The following is a 22,646-nucleotide window of genomic DNA, read 5'->3' as shown; positions in this document are numbered from 1 at the left end:
ATTTACAATGAAACGAATGCAAAAAAGGCGTAACAATTGATAAGATAAATTAACATAGTGACACGTAATCGAAACTAGGCGTAATAAGGAGCAAAAAGAAACATGATTGGCTCTGATTATCTTACATAGGTGGATCTATACGATAATACTTAACATAGATGCGCGCGCAGCAGCATGACGTGTGATTGACGTGCAACTAGGGGGTGAAGGGACTTGACATTTAGCTCTACATGTGGAGACGAGAAGTCTGGGGGGTCAAGTCAACCTAATCCCAAATCATATCTAACATCCTATGTTTAAAGAACTATGTTATCCACAAGGAAGGACTCTCGGACAGAATCTAGTCTATACTGACTGTGTGCGTGCACAAACGCCTAAGTGTCTATATGATATGCGAGAGGCAGAAAACTTTCCATGGCAGCAGGGCTATGAATCACTTGCAGGAGGACGGAAAGGCTGAGTCCTTTGCTTGTGAGCTAAAGGAAATGTTTACCTAAATCACTAGACAGGAATGCATCGGCTGGAGAGCAAAATAGATAATTCGAAGGTGAAATACAGCTTCTTGGCAGGCAGGCGAAAACTGGCCGAGGCAGGCACCGTTAGCTGCACAGGGAGTAGGACAAAGTTCATGGATACAGATGCGAGCTCAAGCTGAAGCTGTTAAAAGACAGAGAGCAGGGAAAGGCTTTGAGGACAGAATCGGGCCTACTTGCCTGAACTGTAAAAATGGAGTAACTTAGCCATATAAAGTCGGTGGCCTTTCATGCTTAGGAATCGAATATCCAGCCCATTGATGGCGGATCTGACAGAGAACATGTCGACGGTAGACACACATATGTTTGCGTCTTAGAAACTGGAACTGGAGGGAACATACATGTACTTGTAACATGCATATAGAACCGTTGGGGTCCAAGATAGGGGACATAACTGATCAGGAAAATCCACATTTCCACACTACTTCGGCTTTGCAACAATCTGCTGGTGGAAATAAAACTACCAACTTACAAGCAAAAGATCTCACAGGAAAGTCTACTAACCCTGCAGCTCCTCATTCTACAAACAAGCCCGAAGGCTCTAAGCCAAAGCAGGCGCGCTTTAAGTCAATTAGCCTGCCACCGGAAGTCTCTCCTTTTGTGGTTGTGCTGACAGCCGTTCCCCCACTGAAGGAGGGAGTAAAAGAAACCTTTGTAGAGCTAAAAAACAAATGTGCTCAGTGGCTTCAACTACACAAACCTTTACCTAGCAATATGAGTGGTGAAATTCTTACAGTGCGTAGAGGGGACTGGGTGGGCAGGAGTAAGAAAACAATAGCAGGGGATGTAATTACAGTTAACTTTAGGGATATAGGGGCAGCCAGCTACATATGCAATACACCCAATAGTGGTCCTGCTACCCAAATCAATCCACTCCCTTTGTCTTATTTCCTTCCCATGCCGCCAAGATTAAATCCCCATCGGCCTACTTTTCCAACTAACAGAGGGTCTGTGTATCCCCCGCAACATACCACTAAACACTGGCAACAACCACCACAATTCTCATCTTTATTCCCACATCATGCTAGTCTTCAGTGGCAACAACCTTTTCAGCATCTACCACCCCTATATCAGGCTGCTCAGCAGTGGCAGCAACCCCTTCAGCCTCCACAATTCGCTAACCATCATTGGCAACAGCCATGGCAGGACTTGCCCCCTTCTTTCGACCCCTCGTATTCACAATTCGCTCATCCAAATAGATACTGTGTGCTAGATGAGGTAGACTGACTTAACTTCATGGAAGGTCCAGATATAAATCTCACTATCACCGATAACGATATGGAGGATGTTCCGCCAGCCACATCTCTCCCTATGTGTTCCGAATCCCCAACAGAGGCACCCCTAATACCACTTGCCCACATATTTACTAGGGACAGTGTAGACCCACCAAATTCTAAAATTATTACCATCCCCGACGGTGATCCAACACATGGCGAGATAAAAATTCTTAGTTGGAACCTTGCGGGGATCTCTAGGAAATTAGGCCTCCCGGAGTGGAACGTCCTGATTGACGCCCACAAGATTTGTGTATTCCAAGAGACCTGGATCACTGAGCCACTGCACCGTGTCGGGTTTGTCACATTTTATACACCAGCTGTAAAACCTAAGGCAGGGAAGGGGCGGCCATCAGGGGGGCTTATCATCTGGGTAAGCATTTCGCTCAACTGTCGGATAACCATAAAAAAGGCAGGAAACCCAGACATCCTTGGTATCTCTCTATCGGGTCAACGTGGGGGACTACTTGTAGATCTCTACGATGTCTACGTTAGAGGCTCCAAAAATGGGTGCATCTCACCAACAGTAGCGGAACTTGAGGCCCAATTAGGGGACCATAACGAACCTGGCCATATCATAATAGCAGGAGATTTCAACTGCACATATGAGCCACTCCCCCTAGAAGGAATACCCGATTTAGGAGAAGAGGACAGTAGGTGGGGTATTCCCATCCTCTCTATCCCACCCATTAAGCGCTGGACTCGCAGTGCAATACAGCTTAACGCACTTACATTAGAGTTTGGATTAAGAGCAGCCAATGGCCGCACACGTTCTGATCAGATGGGTGCCCCAACGTTCAACAGAGTTGGTCACTCCACAAGGATAGACTATATTCTGCTGGACCGGGGGCTCTGGAGTTCGGTCATCGATATGGTTGTTATTCCTACCATAGAGAGTGATCATAACTCACTTTCCCTAACCCTAATGAATTCTTGGTCTACCAGAGCGCCGCTAGCACCACCGAGCTGTCCACAGGAGATTACTGTCTCCTCTTGTGGAAGACGCCTTAAGTGGAATAAGATCTTGTGTAATACTAATAAATTGTCCACTATTGAAGAGGTGATTAATGGCACACAAGATGTAATCAGCTCCATAGATTTATTTATGGCAGCAGATAAGGTAACAACTATCTACGAAGTAGCCATAAAAACTATAGGGGACCTTTTCTGGGTAAAAGGGATTATAGGGAAAACCAAACCTCTAACCAAACCCAAAGGCAGACACGACTGGTATTCTGCATCATGCAGAAAGGCCAAGACATGTCTAATTGAGGCAGTTAAAGGGAAGTCCCCCTTATCAATTCAAATAGCTAGAAGGGAATATAAAAAGGTCTTGTGGTTGGCCAAAAGGGAGTGGGAAGATGCCTACTGGTTAACCCTTAAAGAAGCCAGCCTGAAAAAAGACTCTAAACATTTTTGGGACACTATAAGGGCACGTAACAGACCAGACAGTGATCTGCTAACCTGTAACATCTCAAGCCAGGTGTGGGAGGACCACTTCTCCAAACTCTACTCCTGCCATGACGGCTCCAACGGGAGAGGGTCTGCTATATCCCTGCCTACCACAAACTATGCACTCTGCCCCACTGACTTTGATTTTACGCTAAAGGAAGTGGAATACGCAATAAGCTCTATCATTCCACAAAAAGCGGCCGGACCTGATGGGATTCCCGGGGACCTGCTAAAATCCGATAGCACCAAATGGGGCAAATTGATCCACTCCCTTCTTGTTGCCATCTGTAGGGGTGCCCCTATTCCCTCATCGTGGAAAGGGGCGGAGGTGGTCCCCATCCATAAGAAAGGTTCGAGGGATGACCCATCTAACTATAGGCCAATCAGCTTGTTAGATACCAGCCAAAAAGTTGTCGGCAAAGTCCTGTTACTTAGAATCCTAAATTGGGTAGAAGAAAATAAAATCCTTTCCGACTTCCAGGCAGGTTTTAGAGTGGGTACTGGAACGATTGAGCAGGCATTCAGGCTCATGATGGTATATTGGAAGGTTGTGGTTATAGGCAAGGGCAGTCTTTATCTCGCGTTTATCGATTTAAAGACTGCCTTTGACCTTGTACCTAGGGACCTATTATGGAAAGTACTTGCTGACATGGGGCTGCCACATTATCTACTATCTCTATTAGTCAGACTACACCAGGACAGCTTTGCCCAGGTCAGGTGGGGCCCTGGAGGGGAGAAAACGGGCAGTATTCCGGTCGAGAGAGGAGTCCGCCAGGGATGTGTTCTGGCTCCCACCCTTTTCTCTCTCTACATCAATGGGGTGGTTGAGCATCTCCTCAAACATCCATCTGACGAGCCATCCCTGGCTGGCGAACGCATACCGACCCTCCTCTTCGCGGATGATACGCTTTTAATCTCCAAAACCCCAATGGGACTCCAGAGACTTTTGGACAATTTCCAATCATTTTGTACCAAACGAGGTCTGGTAATAAATACTAACAAAACGAAGTACCTTGTCCTCAATCCACCGAAACAACATGTGCGTTCCCCCACCCTAAACGCTGAGCTTCTGGAAAGGGTAAAGGTCTTTGATTACCTTGGGATACGCTTTTCGGATAAAATGGACTGGACGCCACACCTAGATAAAATGCTGTTGAGCCACAAAAGGATTACAGGTGCCCTATTAAGAGAGCAACGTTCCAGTACAACAAGGCCTATAGGAACAGTCCTTGAGATTTACACAGCTAAAGGAGTTAGCTCTGCCCTTTATGGGGCGGAACTCTGGGGCTTTTCGTCTACTGACGCTCTGCAGAGATCTGAGAACAAATTCTGCAGAGAAATAATGTCCCTTCCACAAGGCACCCCGACACTTCCTTTATTCATGGACCTTGGCTGTACCCAGATTGGCGAAATCGCGAAATTTCGCCCTTTATTATTATGGGCCCGTATTTGGCGGGTAGAAGAACTAAGTGGATATGCCAGAGGCCTCAAGGAAATCATGTCATCACCAAGCTGGTATAAAATCAAATGGCTAAAAGACATGAAAAACTTATTAATTAAGTTGGGTCAACTTGAATCATGGCTAAGTAGAACTTCACCCCCAAAGCAAACACTTAAAAAGCTTTATTGGGACTGGATTTGTTCTCAAAGAAACTCTAGCACCTCCCTGGGCAGGCTAACAGAGGACTTTCTGAGGTTCAAAGACTGCCCCAGGCGGGAACTGTACCTGGATGCAATTGGAAAACCCTTTGATAGGGCCTTGTATTTTAGATTTGGAATGGGAACCTTACCACTTAATACCTTTACTAAAAGATGGAAATCCTGTATGGAAATGTCTGAGCTATGCCCATCGTGTCTTGTTAAACCGGAAACATTAGCACATTTTATGTTTGTGCGCGGCGAATATGCTACTCCAAGGAGGGTCTGGCTCAAAAACCTATGCCGTCAGCTGGGGACTAGGAGTCATGATGTGGCAATCAGGATACTTATTTCGGACAGTAGCGTACCCTATGCTTGCGCTCTAGCCAAGTTTCTATCCTGGGCTTGGGCTATCCGAGCCAAAAAGCTAAAACAATCTGTTTAATTCTTTGTTAGAAAAAATTTCTTAAACTGAAAATGCTGCCATAATTGTTTAACCTCTAAAATTTAACCAACTAGTTGGCTAGTTTAACTGAACAAACATTTTTTGAAACTATTGCCCTTCCTAAATGATGGAACAGAGATATAAAATCTTTTTAAATGTATTACTGTTGTTCTTAACTGTAACTTTTTATACACTGAGCTGCTTTTATGATAATGACTTTTTATCGAAATAAAGCTTTGACTTTGACTTTGAAAACCACTCTATTATAAAAAATCTTTTTACGGATTTCTTTATACTGATTTTGGCTTCTTTTACCATACATCGAATCTTTTAAATTTAAATTTTCTTTTTTTCTTTTCTGTTATTCATAGTCTTTTTTGTGGTCGAACCATTCTCAGTAGTTTGCACATTCTGCACACTGCTTCTAGGGTTTGAAAGTTTTTTAATGAATGCTTTTGTTGTCTTACCGGAAGACTTTTTCTTTTTACCCACATGATGTTGGTCATCCAATACTTGCTGTTGAATTTTCTTCAAATAATTGTCCTTTAACTATTCTTTTCTCTTTCTTGATTCTTCAGGCATGATAGCTTTATTTTAATGATGATAAACAATATCTGTAAAAGATAAACATAAATAAATGTATTTTAATAAATTTATAAATTATACTTTTCTAATATTATACAAATACATTCTATATAAAAACCATTTAACCACTTTCTTTTCTCATCACTAATTGAAATTGTAATGCAAGGTGTATACATAACTGTATAGGTGATTACAGGTCTGCATGTGTAATGGACAAAGGTTTGTACCAGTGTTTGTGATAAGCCCTGGGACATTATATGAGTACTTAGGCACTGACTGAATGATTACAGTCCTGCAAGGAGAATGCCTGGGTGAATGTATAAGTGGTTGGGTTTTGGCGCAGTGAATGGATTAGTATATGGTGCTGGATGAGTCATTATACGACTGCAATGGGAATGACAGGGTGTTTGCTGGAGTGTATGGACACTGACTGGGGAATTGAAGATATGAAAGACAAATGTCTAAGTGCTTAGAGGACTGTATGCATAGGAGTTTGTAGCAGTCCATGTGCTAAGGCCTGACTTGCTGCATGAGTACTTGGATACTGACTGAATGATTAGAGTAGTATAAGGAGACACACTGGCTGAATTTATAATTGGTTGTGATTTACTGCAGTGAATGGATTAGTACATGGTGCTGAAAGGGTCACTAGAGGAATGCAAGGGGAGTAACAGGGTGTTTGCAGGAGTGTATGGATAATGACTGGGGAATTGTAGGCCTAAAACACAAGTGTGTAGGTGGTTAGAGGACTACATGCATAGTGCATAGGAGTTTGTAGCAGTCCATGTGCTAAGGCCTGGCTTGCTGCATGTGTACTTGGATACTGACTGAATGATTAGAGTAGTATAAGGAGAGACAGGCTGAATTTATAATTGGTTGTGTTTTACTGCAGTGAATGGATTAGTACATGGTGCTAAAAGGGTCACTGGAGGAATGCAAGGGGAGTAACAGGGTGTTCGCAGGAGTGTATGGATAGTGACTGGGGAATTGTAGGCCTGAAACACAAGTGTGTAGGTGGTTAAAGGACTACATGCATAGTGCATAGGAATTTGTATCAGTCCATGTTCTAAAGCCCTGTATCACTGCATGAGTACTTCGGTACTGATTGAATGATTAGAGTACTACAAGGAGAGACACTGGGTGAATTTATAATTGGTTGTATTTTACTGCAGTAAATGGATTAGTACATGGTGTTGAATGGGTCACAAATGGAGTGCAAGACGAGTAACAGGGTGTTTGCAGGAGTGTATAGATAATGACTGGGGAATTGTAGGCCTAAAACACAAGTGTGTAGGTGGTTAGAGGAATACGTGCATAGTGCATAGGAGTTTGTAGCAGTCCATGTGCTAAGGCCTGGCTTGCTGTATGTGTACTTGGATACTGACTGAATGATTAGAGTAGTACAAGGAGAGACAGGCTGAATTTATAATTGGTTGTGTTTTACTGCAGTAAATACATTAGTACATGGTGCTGAAAGGGTCACTAGAGGAGCACAGGGGGAGTAACAGAGTGTTTGCAGGAGTGTATGCATACTGACTGGGGAATTGTAGGCCTGAAACACAAGTGTGTAGGTAATTAGAGGACTACATGCATAGTGCATAGGAGTTTGAAGCAGTCCATGTGCTAAGTCCCTGGATCACTGCATGAGTGTGTGGGTACTGACTGGCTGATTAGAATAGTACAAGGAGACATGAAGTTACCAAATGCTTCTCTCACAATGGTTGCCCAAATGCACACAGACTCACAGTGTGATTCTAGACAAGCAAGACTATTCCCTGGACTTTAGCAGAAGAGACTCACTAGTCTGGAAGGGGTTAGGTGGCTGCATACATTCTGCACAATTCACTCCAGCACAGCTACTGTGTATGCCTGACTCATTCTGCGAATGCATAAGCAATGACTGGCTTCTAATTCTACCAAAACTTGAGAACAGGATAGGTTTTTAAGCAGTTATTTATCTGAAAAGACATGAAGTACCCAAATGCTTCTCTCCCAATGGTTCCCAAATGCACACAGACTCACAGTGTGATTCTAGACAAGCAACACTATCCCTTGGACTTTACCAAAAAATATTTACTAGTCTGGAAGGGGTAAGGTGACTGCACACATTCTACATATTGCAGTACTGCACTTTAGTGTGGAAGCCTGACTCATTTTGCAAATACATAAGCAATGACTGGTTTCTAATTCTATCAAAACTTGAGAACAGGAAAGGTTTTTAAGCAGTTATGTGTATGCAAAGAAATGAAGTACCCAAATGCTTCTCTCACAATGGTTCCCAAATGCACACAGACTCACAGTGTGATTCTAGACAAGCAACACTGTCCCTTGGACTTTACCAAAACACAAGCACTAATCTGGAAGGGGTAAGGTGACTGCACACATTCTACATATTTCAATACTGCATACTACTGTGAAAGCCTGACTCATTTTGTGATTGCATAAACAATGACTGGCTTCGAATGCTACTAAAACCTGACAACATGACAGGTTTTAAAGCAGTTATCTGTCTGTAAAGACATGAAGTACCCAAATGCTGCTCTCACAGTGGTTGCCCAAATGCACACAGACTCACAGTGTAATTCTAGACAAGCAACACTATCCCTTGGACTTTACCAAAACACATTCACTAGTCTGGAAGGGGTAAGGTAACTGCACACATTCTACATATTTCAGTACTGCACTTCAGTGTCAAAGCCTGACTCATTTTCCGAATGCATAAGCAATGACTGGCTTCTAATTCTACCAAAATTTGAGAACAGGATAGGTTTTTAAGCAGTTATGTGTATACAAAGATATGAAGTACCCAAATGCTTCTCTCACAATGGTTGCCCAAATGCAGACAAACTCACAATGTGATTCTAGACAAGCAACACTACTCCCTGGACTTTAGCAGGAGAAACACATTACTCTTGTTAAAAACAAAGGCACCACATACAACCCCTCACAAATTAATAACTCACCTTTCAAATTGATTTGTAGATTAAGAAGTATGTCAGTCACACACCAGTTTTACTTATACAGAATGTCTGTACTGCAATGCTCTTAGAAAAACCAAAAAATGGCAAACTTTCTCTCTCATTCTGCACACATATACATGTAAATATCAAATCACATTCCTTCCCACATTAATTCAAAAGATAACACATTTCTATTGGTTACACATTTCAACCCTTTCCAATTTAGATACATTTGAACCCTACCCCCAATCTGCTTACTGCCTGTTACCACAGTAACAGTTCATGGAACACTCAACTGAGCACACAGGTCACAAGTTCAGCACACAATGTTGCTAATCCAAACAGTAAGTGTGCTTGACTTTTCAAAATATCAGCTTATCCTATGTAATGTTCCTTTCAAATAGTTTTTGTTAACTAATAGGAAACATGCTTTTAAAAAATAGAAACATGCACCCCACTTTTCAGTCTAGAGTGTTCTCAAACAGCCAATCATTTCTTTTCTTTTTTCAAAACTGCATCTTATCCACCATTTTAGAAAAATCTTACTTTTCAAACTGCCATTTCACATACAGACACCATCTGAGTGCATCCAGACCTCCTTTCAAGATGCTTAGAGTGTGGATTGTGGGACACAGCTATATTTTCTGGAGCCAAAGGTATGCAGAAAACAGAGGTATTGACAAAGACCTAGCTTTGCCAAATGTAGACATTAAATGGATTGGTCAGAGAGGATTAAAGTGGCACCAATTGATGCCATTGGTTAAATCCTTTTTGGATCTCCAACACCCTGACCTCATAATTGTGCACTGTGGTGGCAATGACCTAGGCCCTTTGACTCGGGTAGGTCTGGAAGTGCTTATGAAGAACACCTTTGGAGAATTGATGTCACTTTTCCCCCAATCTGCCTTTGTCTATTCCAACATATGCCAAAGACAGAAATGGAACTGGTCCAATCAATTTTGTCCACAGATTGAGAAAGCTGGAAAACATGTAAATAAAGCTGTTTCTGCTTTTCTCCGAATTATAGGATGGGGTCCATTTACCACAACAATCTGCGTTTCAATATGGATGGCATCTATAGGAGAGATGGTGTGCATTTTACAGATGAGTGTAACAGAGTCTTCCTCATCAACTTTAGACTCTGCATAGGTACTTACTTATAAGTACCAAATCTCTCAATAAACAAAATGGCTCTTTTTAGGGCAACCCAAGATCTAAACACATAAACTTGATGTATATCTGAAAAATATGACTTTTTTTTGCTTGAGTCGCGCACCCAACGCGAGAGGAGTCGTGCACCCAACGCGTTAGAAGTCATGCACCCAACGCATAGGAGTCGCGCACACAGCACATGCACACCAGGGGGACGCACTGAGCGTAGCGCTGGGTGAGCGACTCCTAATTTGCCCGTAAAAAAAACCAATTAGCACCTATCACTAATTTCTATTCTCCCCGGGGACCCCATCCCCCTGGGCCAATATACAATGTTGGGGACCATGGGGGGAGCCCCAATGCCCCCACGATTCCAGCCGGCTCCCCGTGTCCTTCGGGAGCCGGCATTGCTTTTCAACACGGGGAGCTGCTAACAATCAGCTCCCCGTGTGGAAAAGCAATATGGTTTGCATTTTGAAAGAGAGAGCAGATTTCCCTGCTCTCTCTTTCAAAATCCAAACCAAGTTTGCTATGACAGGGCGGGAGCCGAGGCTCCCGCCTTGCCATAGCAAACAGCAGTGTCCCGGGGGTGGGCACCCCGAGACACTGCAGGAGCTGGCCCTGGGGGGTGGTGGTCCCCAGGCCCATCATGAGCTCCAGGAGGAGGGCTGCACGGCCCCCCCTCCAAACATGAGTGAAGCCCTGGGGAGGTGCGGGGGCCCCAGCGGGCCACCGCTTTTATTTTTTCAGAAATGCACCCTGGACCTAGCCCACGCCCTTCATTGTTTTTTTAAATATTTCAGCGGAATTCACGGCCCCAGCGCGAACTGCGCCAAATTTTTTCTTTTTTTTAAAGATGGTTTTTTTGGGCCCTTGGGGTCTTTCTGGGGCAGGTCTAGGGGGTCAGGGTGTTTCTACCCTGCCCCCTTCTCTTGTTTTATATATTTGTTTCTCTGTTTTCTGGTGACTCGCTTCTACCAAGTCACAAGATGGCTGCCAACACTTCCTGGTTTGGAGTGTTGACAGCCAATTAGAATGAAGCTCCTGGTCGTGGCAGCCAATTAGAATGAAGTTTGTGGGTGGGAGGGGTCGCGACTCCACCACGTCCCTAGATATCGAAACGTTTATTTTTTTAATTTCTCAGCAACTACTGAACGGATTACACCATTTAAAAAAAATCACGCTTTCTGATCCAAGGACTACCTTTTTGCCAAATTTGGGGTAATTCCGTCCAGTAGTTTCGGCTGTAGCCTTGCCTAAAGTTTCCTATGGGAAATTGATTTTTTGACTTACTCAGAAACTACTGAGCGGATTTACACCATTTAAAAAAAAAAAGGTCGCTTTCTGAACCAAGCTCTACCTTTGTGCCAAATTTGGGGGAATTCCGTTCAGCAGTTTGGGCTGTAGCCCTTCTCAAAATTTCATATGGAAATTAACATGGAGAAAACGCGTTTTGAGACTCCCCTTTTTTTCTCAGCCCCCGCTTGACGAATCACCCCCAAACTTTCAGGATAGAAGCTGACCTGGATAGACTTGGCCTTTGAGCCCCCCCACCCATTTTTTTTAAAGCCTGGGGGTAGCGGTCCCCGGGGCTGGAGGAGGCTTTTGAGCCCCCCCACCCATTTATTTTGTAGACCCGGGGGGTGGCGGTCCCCGGGGCTGAGGGGCCCCCCATCAAATTTAATATTTTTGCCCCTGGGATTTACCCCCCGGGGGCTAATTATTAAAGAAGAGCGGGAGCCAGCGCTTCGTTTTATTAATTTTTTTACCGCAGAATCCGGGCACCCTGCGCACATTTTGCCATTTAAAACATAAAATTGGGGGGGCCCTAGCATCCTTGTGGTACCCCCTAGCAGGTCTAGAGGGTCAGGGTATTTCTACCCTGCCCCCTTTATATGTTTTGCACACTTGATCCACTGATTTCTTGCCAACACTTCCTGGTTTGGAGTGTTGACAGCCAGTTGACAGCCAATTACCATGCAGCTTGTGATCAGAAAGATATATATATACACACACACACAAATGTAGTTATTTATTTTATTTATTTATTTTAAGGGTTTTATATAGCGCTGTCTGTACCCGAGGATATCAGAGTGCTTTACATGGGTATTAATTGTAATATAACAAAATTTACAATGAGGTAGTATTCAAAACCAATACAAACAGGAGAAAGCAATTAAAATTTTACACAATCTAATTACATAAGTTGCAATGGACTACAGCAATTCCTGAGAGTGTAGGCTAGTGTGGGAGGGAAAGGATGGAGAAGAGGGAGGTAGGGTATAGGAATGGGGAGAGGCTGGGGAGGGGGGAGGTTAAGGCAATATCATATCGCTATACATGGATAATTAATTGTAAAGTAACAGAATTACAATGAGGTGGTACTCAAAACCCATACAGACAGTAAAAAGAACTCCAGTTTTACAAGATCACATTACATGTATTGCGATGGTCTACAGCAAGTCTTAGTGATTAGTCTTAGTAATTAGCCTAGCATGGGGGGAAAGGATGGAGAAGAGGGGGAGAGAGTATGGGAGTGGAGAGAGGCTGAGGAGGGGGGGAAGTTAAGGCAATACCAAGTGGGATGAAGCAGGTCCTATGGGAGAGGCTAGTGGGAGAAGTTAGTGGGCGAAGGAAGATGTGAGAGGGGGAGGAGAAAGGGAGTCAGATGTTTCCAAATAGTCTTGAATTCACACAAGGCAAAGAAACAGCAGCTCAGCCAAGCACCAATACTTTGTAAGTCTCTTTTCTTATACATATACATATACATATATATATATATATATATATATATGTATAAATATATATTCACTAAAAAAAACATAGGTTTCACACATGTTATATTTAGCTGGACATTTCACTCGAAAAAAAACATTGAAAGTCCCCCGTTATAGTTAGTTCAGCTAACTATAACTCGCGCGACCGCAATCCACTGCTGATGACGTCGCATATTACATCACTGTATTCACTAAGATACTGTTAATAAGTCAGTTATACAATAAATTTTACAAAAAACCCATCCATTTAGACACTTATTTACCCATTTATTCTTCTATTAACCTTTAGATATACATATATAAAAAAAAAAAAATTCAGAAAGACACATATTCACTGGATGATGTCATCAGTGATGTCATTTGAGATGTCATCAGTGATGTCATGAGTGATGTCACTGACCATGTCATGAGTGATGTAATATGCGACCTCATCAGCAGTGGATTGCGGTCGCGCGAGTTATAGTTAGCTGAACTAACTATAACGGGGGAATTTCAATGGTTTTTTACGAGTGAAATGTCCAGCTAACTATAACATGTGTGAAACCTATGGTTTTTTTAGTGAATTTGTAAGGTTTTTTAAATGCTAATTTATGTATGTATTATTATATTTTTATATATTTATTTTACAATAAACTACCTATGTATATAGTTATAGATTGACTTTATCCTTTAATATGGAATGGCTCAGCTCTTTTATTTTCAATTTGGATAAAGTTGAACAGCATAGTTACCATCTTCTATAAACTTATAAACAGTTTAAGGGTTATTCACCGTGCGCGCACCCCGCAATTTTTTTAAAAAAAATAAAATGTTTTTTTCACCCTTTGGGGTCCTTCAGGGACCCCCTGACAAAGGCTAGGGGGTCAGGAACTCTCTACCCTGCCCCCTTTTCACTTTCTCCAACTTTCTTTTTCACTGCCACACACAAAATGGCATCCGACACTTCCTGATTTCGACCGATTCGAATATTGACTGACATCTAACCACCAATCAGAATTACGTTCGCGCACGGCACCGTGCGCGCACGGTGCGCGCATATAGATATTTATGTACTTTTAACTGCAATTTTCTCAGGAACTACTGAACAGATTGACACCATATATGCAAAAGGCACATGCCTGACCTGATTACTACCTCTTTGCCAAATTTCAAGTAATTCTGTTCATCCGTTCGGGCTGTACCTTCGACTAAAGGTCCTATGGGAAAATGCATGGGGAAAACGCGTTTTGGGCCCCCCTTTTTTCTCAGTCCCCGCTTGACGAATCACCCCGAGACTTTCAGGGTAGGAGCTGAGCGGAGCACCCCATTAGTTTTAAAAATTTCGCGAGGATTCGTCAACCGGCGCCAAAGTTATTCAAAGTAGAATTTTCATTAGATATATTTATACATATATATATCTCCACAGCACTCCACTCCGCAAGGAAGAAGTAGAGGCCACTCAGGGGAAAGGTCGGGAGATCTTTTATTCAAACAGCTCACGCATAATGCATTTCGGCCTGTAAGGCCTTCCCCAGATGCAGCTGTATACAAGATATGGCTCCACCCTCACATTTAGCTAACCATAGTCTCTCCCATTGGCAGTAGTCCGCTGACCAATGGTCACATGTTCACAACTTCGCTATAGTTCAACTACAGCTCCCAGAATGCAGTATAACTGGGTAAGTGTTGCCTGGGAGGAACTTTTAAAATAAAACCCCTGTGGGTGGTGGTAATAAAACTAAAAGGTGCCAAGTGACAAAATTAAAGAGTTCTTGTGTGACGGTGTTCCGTAGTCCGCCCTCGAGTCCCCTTCAACGCTCCAGCCTTGATGTGCGTGTGCTGGCCGGGCTGTGAGCCAGCATTTCAGTGAACCCGACTCTCCGTTAATAACAGACTGCATTCCGCAGCAGCCGCTGGCATGGCGTGCACTCCAAGGCGGGCCGGAGCCATGTCAATCCCTTGACAACGGAGGGTTGAAACAGCAGCGGGTGCCAGTGACATTCCGGCCTCTTCAGGGAACGGGGCCTCCAATGCACCTCTGGCAAGCGCAAAAATATCCACAGCATTCCACTCCACAAGGAAGAAGTAGAGGCCACTCGGGGGAAACGTCGGGAGATCTTTTATTCAAACAGCTCACGCATAATGCATTTCGGCCTGTAAGGCCTTCTTCAGATGCAGCTGTATACAAGATATGGCTCCACCCTCACCTTTAGTTAACCATAGTCTCTCCCATTGGCGGTAGTCCGCTGACCAATGGTCACATGTTCACAACTTCGCTATAGTTCAACTACAGCTCCCAGAATGCAGTATAACTGGGTAAGTGTTGCCTGGGAGGGACTTTTAAAATAAAACCTCTGTGGGTGGTGGTAATACAACTAAAAGGTGCCGAGTGACAAAATTAAAGAGTTCTTGTGTGACGGTGTTTCGTAGTTCGCCCTCGAGTCCCCTTCAACGCTCCAGCCTTGATGTGCGTGTGCTGGCCGGGCTGTGGCGGTCACCAGTAGGTAGTTATAGTTAGGACCTATTATCCATAGGAAATCCGCCACATTCTATTTGGAATAACTTTGGCGCCGGTTAACGAATCTTCGTGAAATTTTCAAAACTGGTGGAGCGCTCTGGTCCGCTCCTATCCTGAAAGTCTCGGGGTGATTTGTCAAGGGGGCAGAGAGAAAAGGGGGTCCCAAAACGTGTTTTGCCCATGCAATTTTCCATAGGAACCTTTAATCGCAACTACAGCCCAAACTGTTGAATGGAATTACAACAAATTTGGCAAAGAGGTAGCCCTTGGTTCACACTCATGCCTTTTGGTTAAATGGTGTAAATCTGTTCAGTAGTTGATGAGAAAATCAAAAGTAAAATCACATATATATCTATGGCCTCGGAGGATCCGCGCACCCTATGCGCACCCAGCGCTCACCCTCCTGATCATATATGTCTCCGAGACAACCTTAAAAGCTCTCCTGATATGCAAATTGCACTTCACGTCTTGTCTCGGAGACATATATTTGATTAACAGAGTTCACAAGAAACATGGCTGTTGCAGGTTAGAAAGGTTAAGGCATCACACAGATTTGTTTGTTTAATTTCACACCTACACATACTTACCTTCATGATATTGTGGTAGTTGATATTCTGGCTACAATGTTGTAATACAAAGATATTGTAGTACATCTTATTATGACATAAAACCAATGTACCAATGCCTTGTAGTATGTCAGGAGGAACATGCCTATGGGTCAGACATAGAAGAAACCCATGAGCATCTTAGTTTTGGAATACTCTCCCTTACTCCATCTCCTGCCTGGAAGCTCATTTTCCTTTCCGTAAGGCCTGGAAGACCTGGCTTTTTGCCTTGTAATATTCCTTTTAGCTCCCGGATGAGGCTCTTCCCTCCTCAGTAGACTAACCACATTATTGCCTTGACACCTTCGGGTATATTTTCGCGCTTTATAAATTGCCAAATCAAATCAAATCCTAAGGAGCTTTGGTGTGTCCCCCACCGAGTCGACCCTCTTCTCTATTTACAGCCTGTAGCGAAAGAAGAATAGACTGAGGAGGAACATTCCCTCGAGGCACTTTCCCCATTCTTTACACAACGTAGCTCCTGGAGTGGTTTCCAAGATGACCCGGTCCACCAGAGAAATGTCATCAATCACTCTTGACCAATAGCCAGCAGAAGAAATGCATCAAGGGAGGAGACGGTAAGTGAGGACTGGAGAGAACAGCAAGGATGAGGAGTACGGGAAGAAAGAGCCGGAGACCGACAAGAGGCCACCAAGGAGGAGAAACCACAGGCTGCCAGCACTGTGGATGACCCCAAGCTGGGATCAAGTCGCGGCAAGCCAGGAGGCCAACGTCTTCACAATGGGCCCAGCCACGCTCCCAGAGGAGCACGGCTTGCCCATGTAGTGCAAGCATACACAGACTAACCGGGAGGAGGGAGAGAGTCAGTACTGTGAAAACCCTATAATGGATGGCTAGAAAGTGCTGACCTCTCTTCCCCGATAATAGCAAACATGTGGTGACAGGCGTAAAACCCTTGGTGACCTCTCACCCCCCTCCCTGATAAAATTGCAAAGTGTGACACTAAACACTTACTGGTGCCACTTCTTTTATTTGAGGAGAGCCAACGTTGGTCCGCTGAGAACTCCGAATAAGAGGATGGAAACCTATCAAGAAAAAAGAAAATCAAGGAATAAGAAATATTATCACTTTGGGAAACAGTCAAAAGATTGAAAAGGAAAAAAATAAAAAAAGTGTAAACTTCCCTATTGGTTTGGCTGTGTCTTTCCAAACCCTTACATAGAGTTAACAGTTATTCTAGCGGGAGGCATTGATCCAGCGGTAAACCAGCCTCAGATACTCGAATACCATTTACTCACCTGGGCCCATAAACGTACGCACACACACACAGACCAGTTAAAACCACTGGGGGTCAATTTTTATATATTTTCTTTCTAAGATTAGTTACCAGTCATTCTAACTAATCTTTCACTGATCAAAAAGTTATTTCCTCTGGTCAATGGGCCATTAGTTGAACTAGTTGATGGTGAAATGACACGAATAAAACCTACTTTTCTCTGCAATGAAATAACCACAGACTCGGGAAGATTTTAAATGTTTATCTAAATTAAATTCATGTGAGCTAAACTCAGAGTACAGTACAGTCTCCGTCTCTCACGGAAGGAAGAATTAAATCAGCGAGAATTTTCAATGACAATACAAAGAAAAGAGAGGATAGAGAGAGCAGTACAATTACACATTCACAGAATTATATTTACCTAGAATGGTGCGAGGACCAACCCCCTAGCCAAGGAGTTGGGAAAGGTCCCCCGGGTACGGTCAGGAGACTAAGACTTCAGAATTCAGGACAGGTTTCAGAACAGGATTCAGGACAGGATATGGTGACCTCTTCTAGATCCGACGCCTGCGTCACACCCCTCTCTGACACTATCTTCCTCCTCGATTCTTCCACGATCTTCTTCTAATTAATTTGGCTAAAATTTGAAGTCTGCAATACGATTCTTCTTCAGTATTCGCTCATCACTCCGACAGCATCTCGAGCTCTGCAGCATTCCGGTCTCTCTGTTCTAACTAACTAATTAAACTACCTCAATTATACCTTTCTAACGTCATGTACCACCCATTAATGTTTCAATTTCACAAAACTCCTAATTCTGGTTGGACAGGCAAAGGGGATGATCATCACACCATGCTAAATTTTCAATACGGTCTTTCAATTCATTGTTTAATGATCCCGCCCCTTAATTTTTATTCACAAAACTTAATCCTCACATCTGCATCAAATACAAAAGTATATACTTCATATATTCTCTTCCTTTTCACAGGACATTGTGCTGGTTCCCAAGGTATGTTTCTGTTCTCGTCCTTGGATGGCGTTCAAGGATTACATCGCGGCTTCTGGCTCACTTAAACTGCGCATGTGTAGAAGTCACATGGGATATAGACTTCGGTCTCTCACAAAGGCCCGAATACGAACAATTAAGAAAAGTCAAGAAAATGTATATTAGTTTCAAATTAAAATGATTTCACTGTATAACACCTATCTCTACTCTAATCCCATTTACTTATAAATGCTCTCCTCACATTAGCAATTAGTAAATAGCTTTGTTTAGTTTAAGCAAAGCAGATGCTTAGAATGTGAGCTTTTTAGCGTCCATTTTAGATGCGTTTGCACAGGTTCAGAAAATTCCCGCCAAGCGACAGCTCGTCATACTCAAGTCAATAGATCTTTATTCGATTCACAGAATCATAAAAGCATCATACATACCAACAAAAAATATATAAGATCTATTTACAAATATGGAACTGATCCTTCGTTAAAATACACATTACAACATTTAAAACCTAGTAATAGCAAAAAGTGCAACGTAGTGGTCACCCTGATGCTCGTAGCATGTCGTACCTATACTTATTGCTTACTTAGAGTCAAGGTAGTCATTTATAACCAGGATTGATTTTTCATAAAGTGCAAAGTGCTTCATCTTAAAATACTATAATTTTTGTATAAAAACGTGTGAGCATGACTTCCCTTAAAGTATTTAGAGTCAAACATATACTTTAAATACAGTATAAATGCATATTTTGGAATTTCCCGTAAGTCACAATAAAAATAAGTTTAAAATTTGAGTCCCTTTTTGATCCTAATAAAATTAGCTGCCAATAAGAATCTGCTGGTACCGAATACAATGAGTTTGGAAGAGTCGGTTTTTAGGATGCGCAACATTTCAAGATATTTTCCAACACCTAACTTCCTGCCCAGAGGTTTTATCCACTTGTTTCTAGGTACTCTATAGGCGGGGCAGAAAAATAAAACGTGTGCAACATCCTCTTTAATTCCTATGTTACATTGGGAACACCTGTCGTCAATTTCCCCACTCTCTTTCTGGACTGACCCCCATTTAGATGTAAAAGACTTAATCTGGAGAGTGCCGTACCTAAATTTAAGGTACAGTACTTTGGCGAGTTGAGGCTCGATCTCATCCAGAAATTGTTCAAAACGGGGGATTGTTTTGAACATCAGAAATTGAGAGGTAAGAGGACCGGCGTCACAGTTTAGAACAACATTGTGCCCGATAAAATTCCAATAGATAGTTTTTATTTCCTGTTTTGAGTCAGGAGTGAGTAGATTCGGGTTTTCCCAGAATCTGCTCAGACCCAAGTCCAGCAGCCATTTACGAATATGGGAGAACCACGGGAAACTAAGATTAGTATCTAGGGCCAAAAGTTCGCTTAATGATTGTCTATAAATGTGAAGTTCCTCTGTCGTCCAGATTCTTATCCAGTAGGACAGGGACATCCATACAGCCCTGTGGCCCAAACGTTTTATGCCTAAATCCATCATGAGGGGGGTCAATGGTGTGTTTTGTGGGAGAGCAACAAATCTCCTCAAGATCTTATTTTCCCCCTTAATTAAAATCGCGAGGGAACCCCCTCCCCATAACTCTGAGCCATACAGCGCGGCAGATTGGGCCCTTGCCTTGTATACTTCCAGGGCTGGGGTAATGGCCTTTGACGTGGTTGCATGCAGTTTGTTTAAAATTGGAGCTGAGTTTTGCATTAAAATTGTTCTTGATTTTGTAATCTGCGGGTTCCATGAGAGTTTGGAGTCAATATTCACACCAAGATAAATAAAATTAGGGACACACTCTAGACTCATTCCGTTCAGCTTAATGTTGCGATTAAAACTTTGGGGGGTCTAATTGACATATATTTAGTTTTTGCGGGATTGATTTCTAAACCCTTTGAGTTACAATAGTCATTGAGTGAATTCAAGAGGTTTTGCAAGCCCTTTGGTGTTTGTGATAATAGTATTGTATCATCAGCAAAGGTGAGAGCACAAACATGATTCCCCCCCAGCTTCGGGGAATCGTGATTAGATCTTTGCAGGAACTCAACCATGTCATTGACATATAGGAGAAAGAGGGTGGGCGCCAGGACACATCCCTGGCGCACACCTCTGTTGACTGGTATTTCTTCGGTGAGTTCTCCCGCCTGGCCCCAACGTACTCTTGCGAAGTTCTTCTCATGAAGCCTAACCAACTGAATTAGGATATTCTTAGGTACTCCCTGTTGCAATAAATTTGACCACAATAGATCTCTAGGGATAGAATCAAAGGCGGCCTTTAGGTCTATAAAGGCCACATATAAGTGGCCAGCTCTTAGCCTGGTATATTTCCAGGCTATTGTTATCAGTCGAAACACCTGATCTATGGTGCTTGTCCGTTCCCTGAAGCCTGCTTGGTAGGGGGAGAGTATGTTATTTACAGACATCCAATCTTTTAACTTTTCCAGGATTTGTTTAGCGTAAACCTTTTGCAGTATATCCAGCAAGCTGATAGGTCTGTAATTAGCGGGATCGTCCCTGCCACCCTTTTTGTATATTGGGACGATCTCCGCACCCTTCCAGGATTCAGGGATTGGCTGCCCTCCTGCTATTGCGTTGCTCAACAGGTTGATGTATGGTGCCCACACGTCTGGTGTGTGTTTAAAAAGATCACCTGGTATTCTATCGGGGCCAGGTGCTTTTGAGGGCTTAATAGTATCCAGAGCCAATCTAGTGTCTTCAATACTAAAGGACAACGGAACAATCATGGTTGATGACATAAGGTTTCCGATGTCGCTAGTGTGGCCACTTGTCGTAGGGACTAGGGAAGCATACAGGTGGGCGAAGTGCCTATGCCAGGTACCTGGATCCAAGTTATGGTCGAGAGCTTGGATACCTGGTTTCTTACCGTTTGCGATAATCCGCCAAAATGAGGATTGGTCGCCCACTTTTGCTGCCATTAGCAATTCTCCCCAACTTGTGTCTTCCCAGCTCCTGCGAGCTGTATTCAGGGATCTACTATATAATGTCCTCGCTTCTCTAATAGCCAAAGGGTCCTTTGCATAGAGTGCCTTTATTAGGAGTTGTTTTTTTTCACCACAATCTTTACTAAACCAGGGGTTTGATTTCACAGCCTTAACTGTATGTTTTGTCTTAATAAGCCCAGGTTTTGTCAAGTATGGTTCGATTCTCTTTACCAATTTCAAGTGAGTCTGTGTGATCAGTGAAGTCCCTAAGGGTTCGTCTAGGTACGACGACACTAAATCGCTAAAACTATTATATATATGAGTAAGTGATTCAATATTCCCCATTATAGAAGGCCATTTTACTGCCCTTCTGTTGTTACTCACTATGGGCTGGTTCACTTCATTCCCAGGTCCCAAGTGGATCGTTGTGTGTTTCTGGAACGATTCTTCTACGAGATCTAGGCAAAGTGGAAAGTGTCACTTTCTCTTCTAGCGTCAATTTTAAATCTTTTACGTAGGGCCAGTAAGCTGAGCTTACCATAATATAATCAATCCTGGATGTCGCGGATCCCCTCGAAAAAGTGTTAGATCCCAGGGGGTCCGAAAAAGTTCTACCATTGCATGATCTCAAACCATTTGCTATGGTAAAATTCAATAGCTGTAATGCAGATGGAGAGCTTCTAGAGGGTTTGATAATTCCTAGAGGGGGTATACCCAGGGCAGTGTCTTCATCCTCAAAAATTTCTTTCAGGCCTGGCAGCGGTTCGTAACAGCAATTAAAGTCTCCGCCAATTAAAATAGGCCCAGTGGGGAGTAGGGGTCTATGATTTCTTCCAATAGCTGTAATGTCATTGATTCTTTGGAATTTTCTCTAGGCCTAACATATACATTAAATAAAAATAGCCTCAAGTCATTTTTAAATTTAAAGCTTAGGCCCAAGACATGCTCTGTGTCTGATGGTATTATTCCTATTATAGCATTGATGCTATTTGTAACCCAAATAAGGAGTCCTCCTGCTGGTCTACCTCTGGGTGATTGCCGCGCCTCTACACTAAATGTTCTAAAGCCCGCCTTATGCAACGGTTCCCTGGCCCACGTTTCTTGAAATAGACAGAGATCAAAAGTATCTATATATTCGTGCCAGTCAGGTTCCTGGAGCTTTCTTGTAAGGCCGGCTATATTCCAGCTTATCATCTTCACGCAATTTGGGGTAGTATAGCTGGAATAATTATAGCCTACTACTAGTTGTGTTGGGTTGGTATAGCACAAGGATGTTTCAGTGATGTTATCCAGTCTACCCACTTCCTCTAAGGAAGTGCATAGACCTCCCTCAGAATGTGATTTCTCATGATTTGTGTCATTCTCGATTACAGGGGGAGGTACGGATACAGATTGTAGTGCCGAGGCTATAGAAAATATTACTTTTTTCGATGGGCTACAAGTCCACTCTTGAGTCAGTCAGTCTGGGTCTTCAAGGTTCGAAGGCCCCCCAAAAATGGGAGGGTCGATGTCCCTGCCAACTAGGCAAGTTCTTTTCT

The sequence above is a fragment of the Triturus cristatus genome, chromosome 6 (assembly GCF_964204655.1).
Source record: "Triturus cristatus chromosome 6, aTriCri1.1, whole genome shotgun sequence".
NCBI lineage: Eukaryota > Metazoa > Chordata > Amphibia > Caudata > Salamandridae > Triturus > Triturus cristatus.
The sequence above is the reverse complement of the archived record's forward strand: the minus strand, read 5'-3'. Positions refer to the sequence as shown.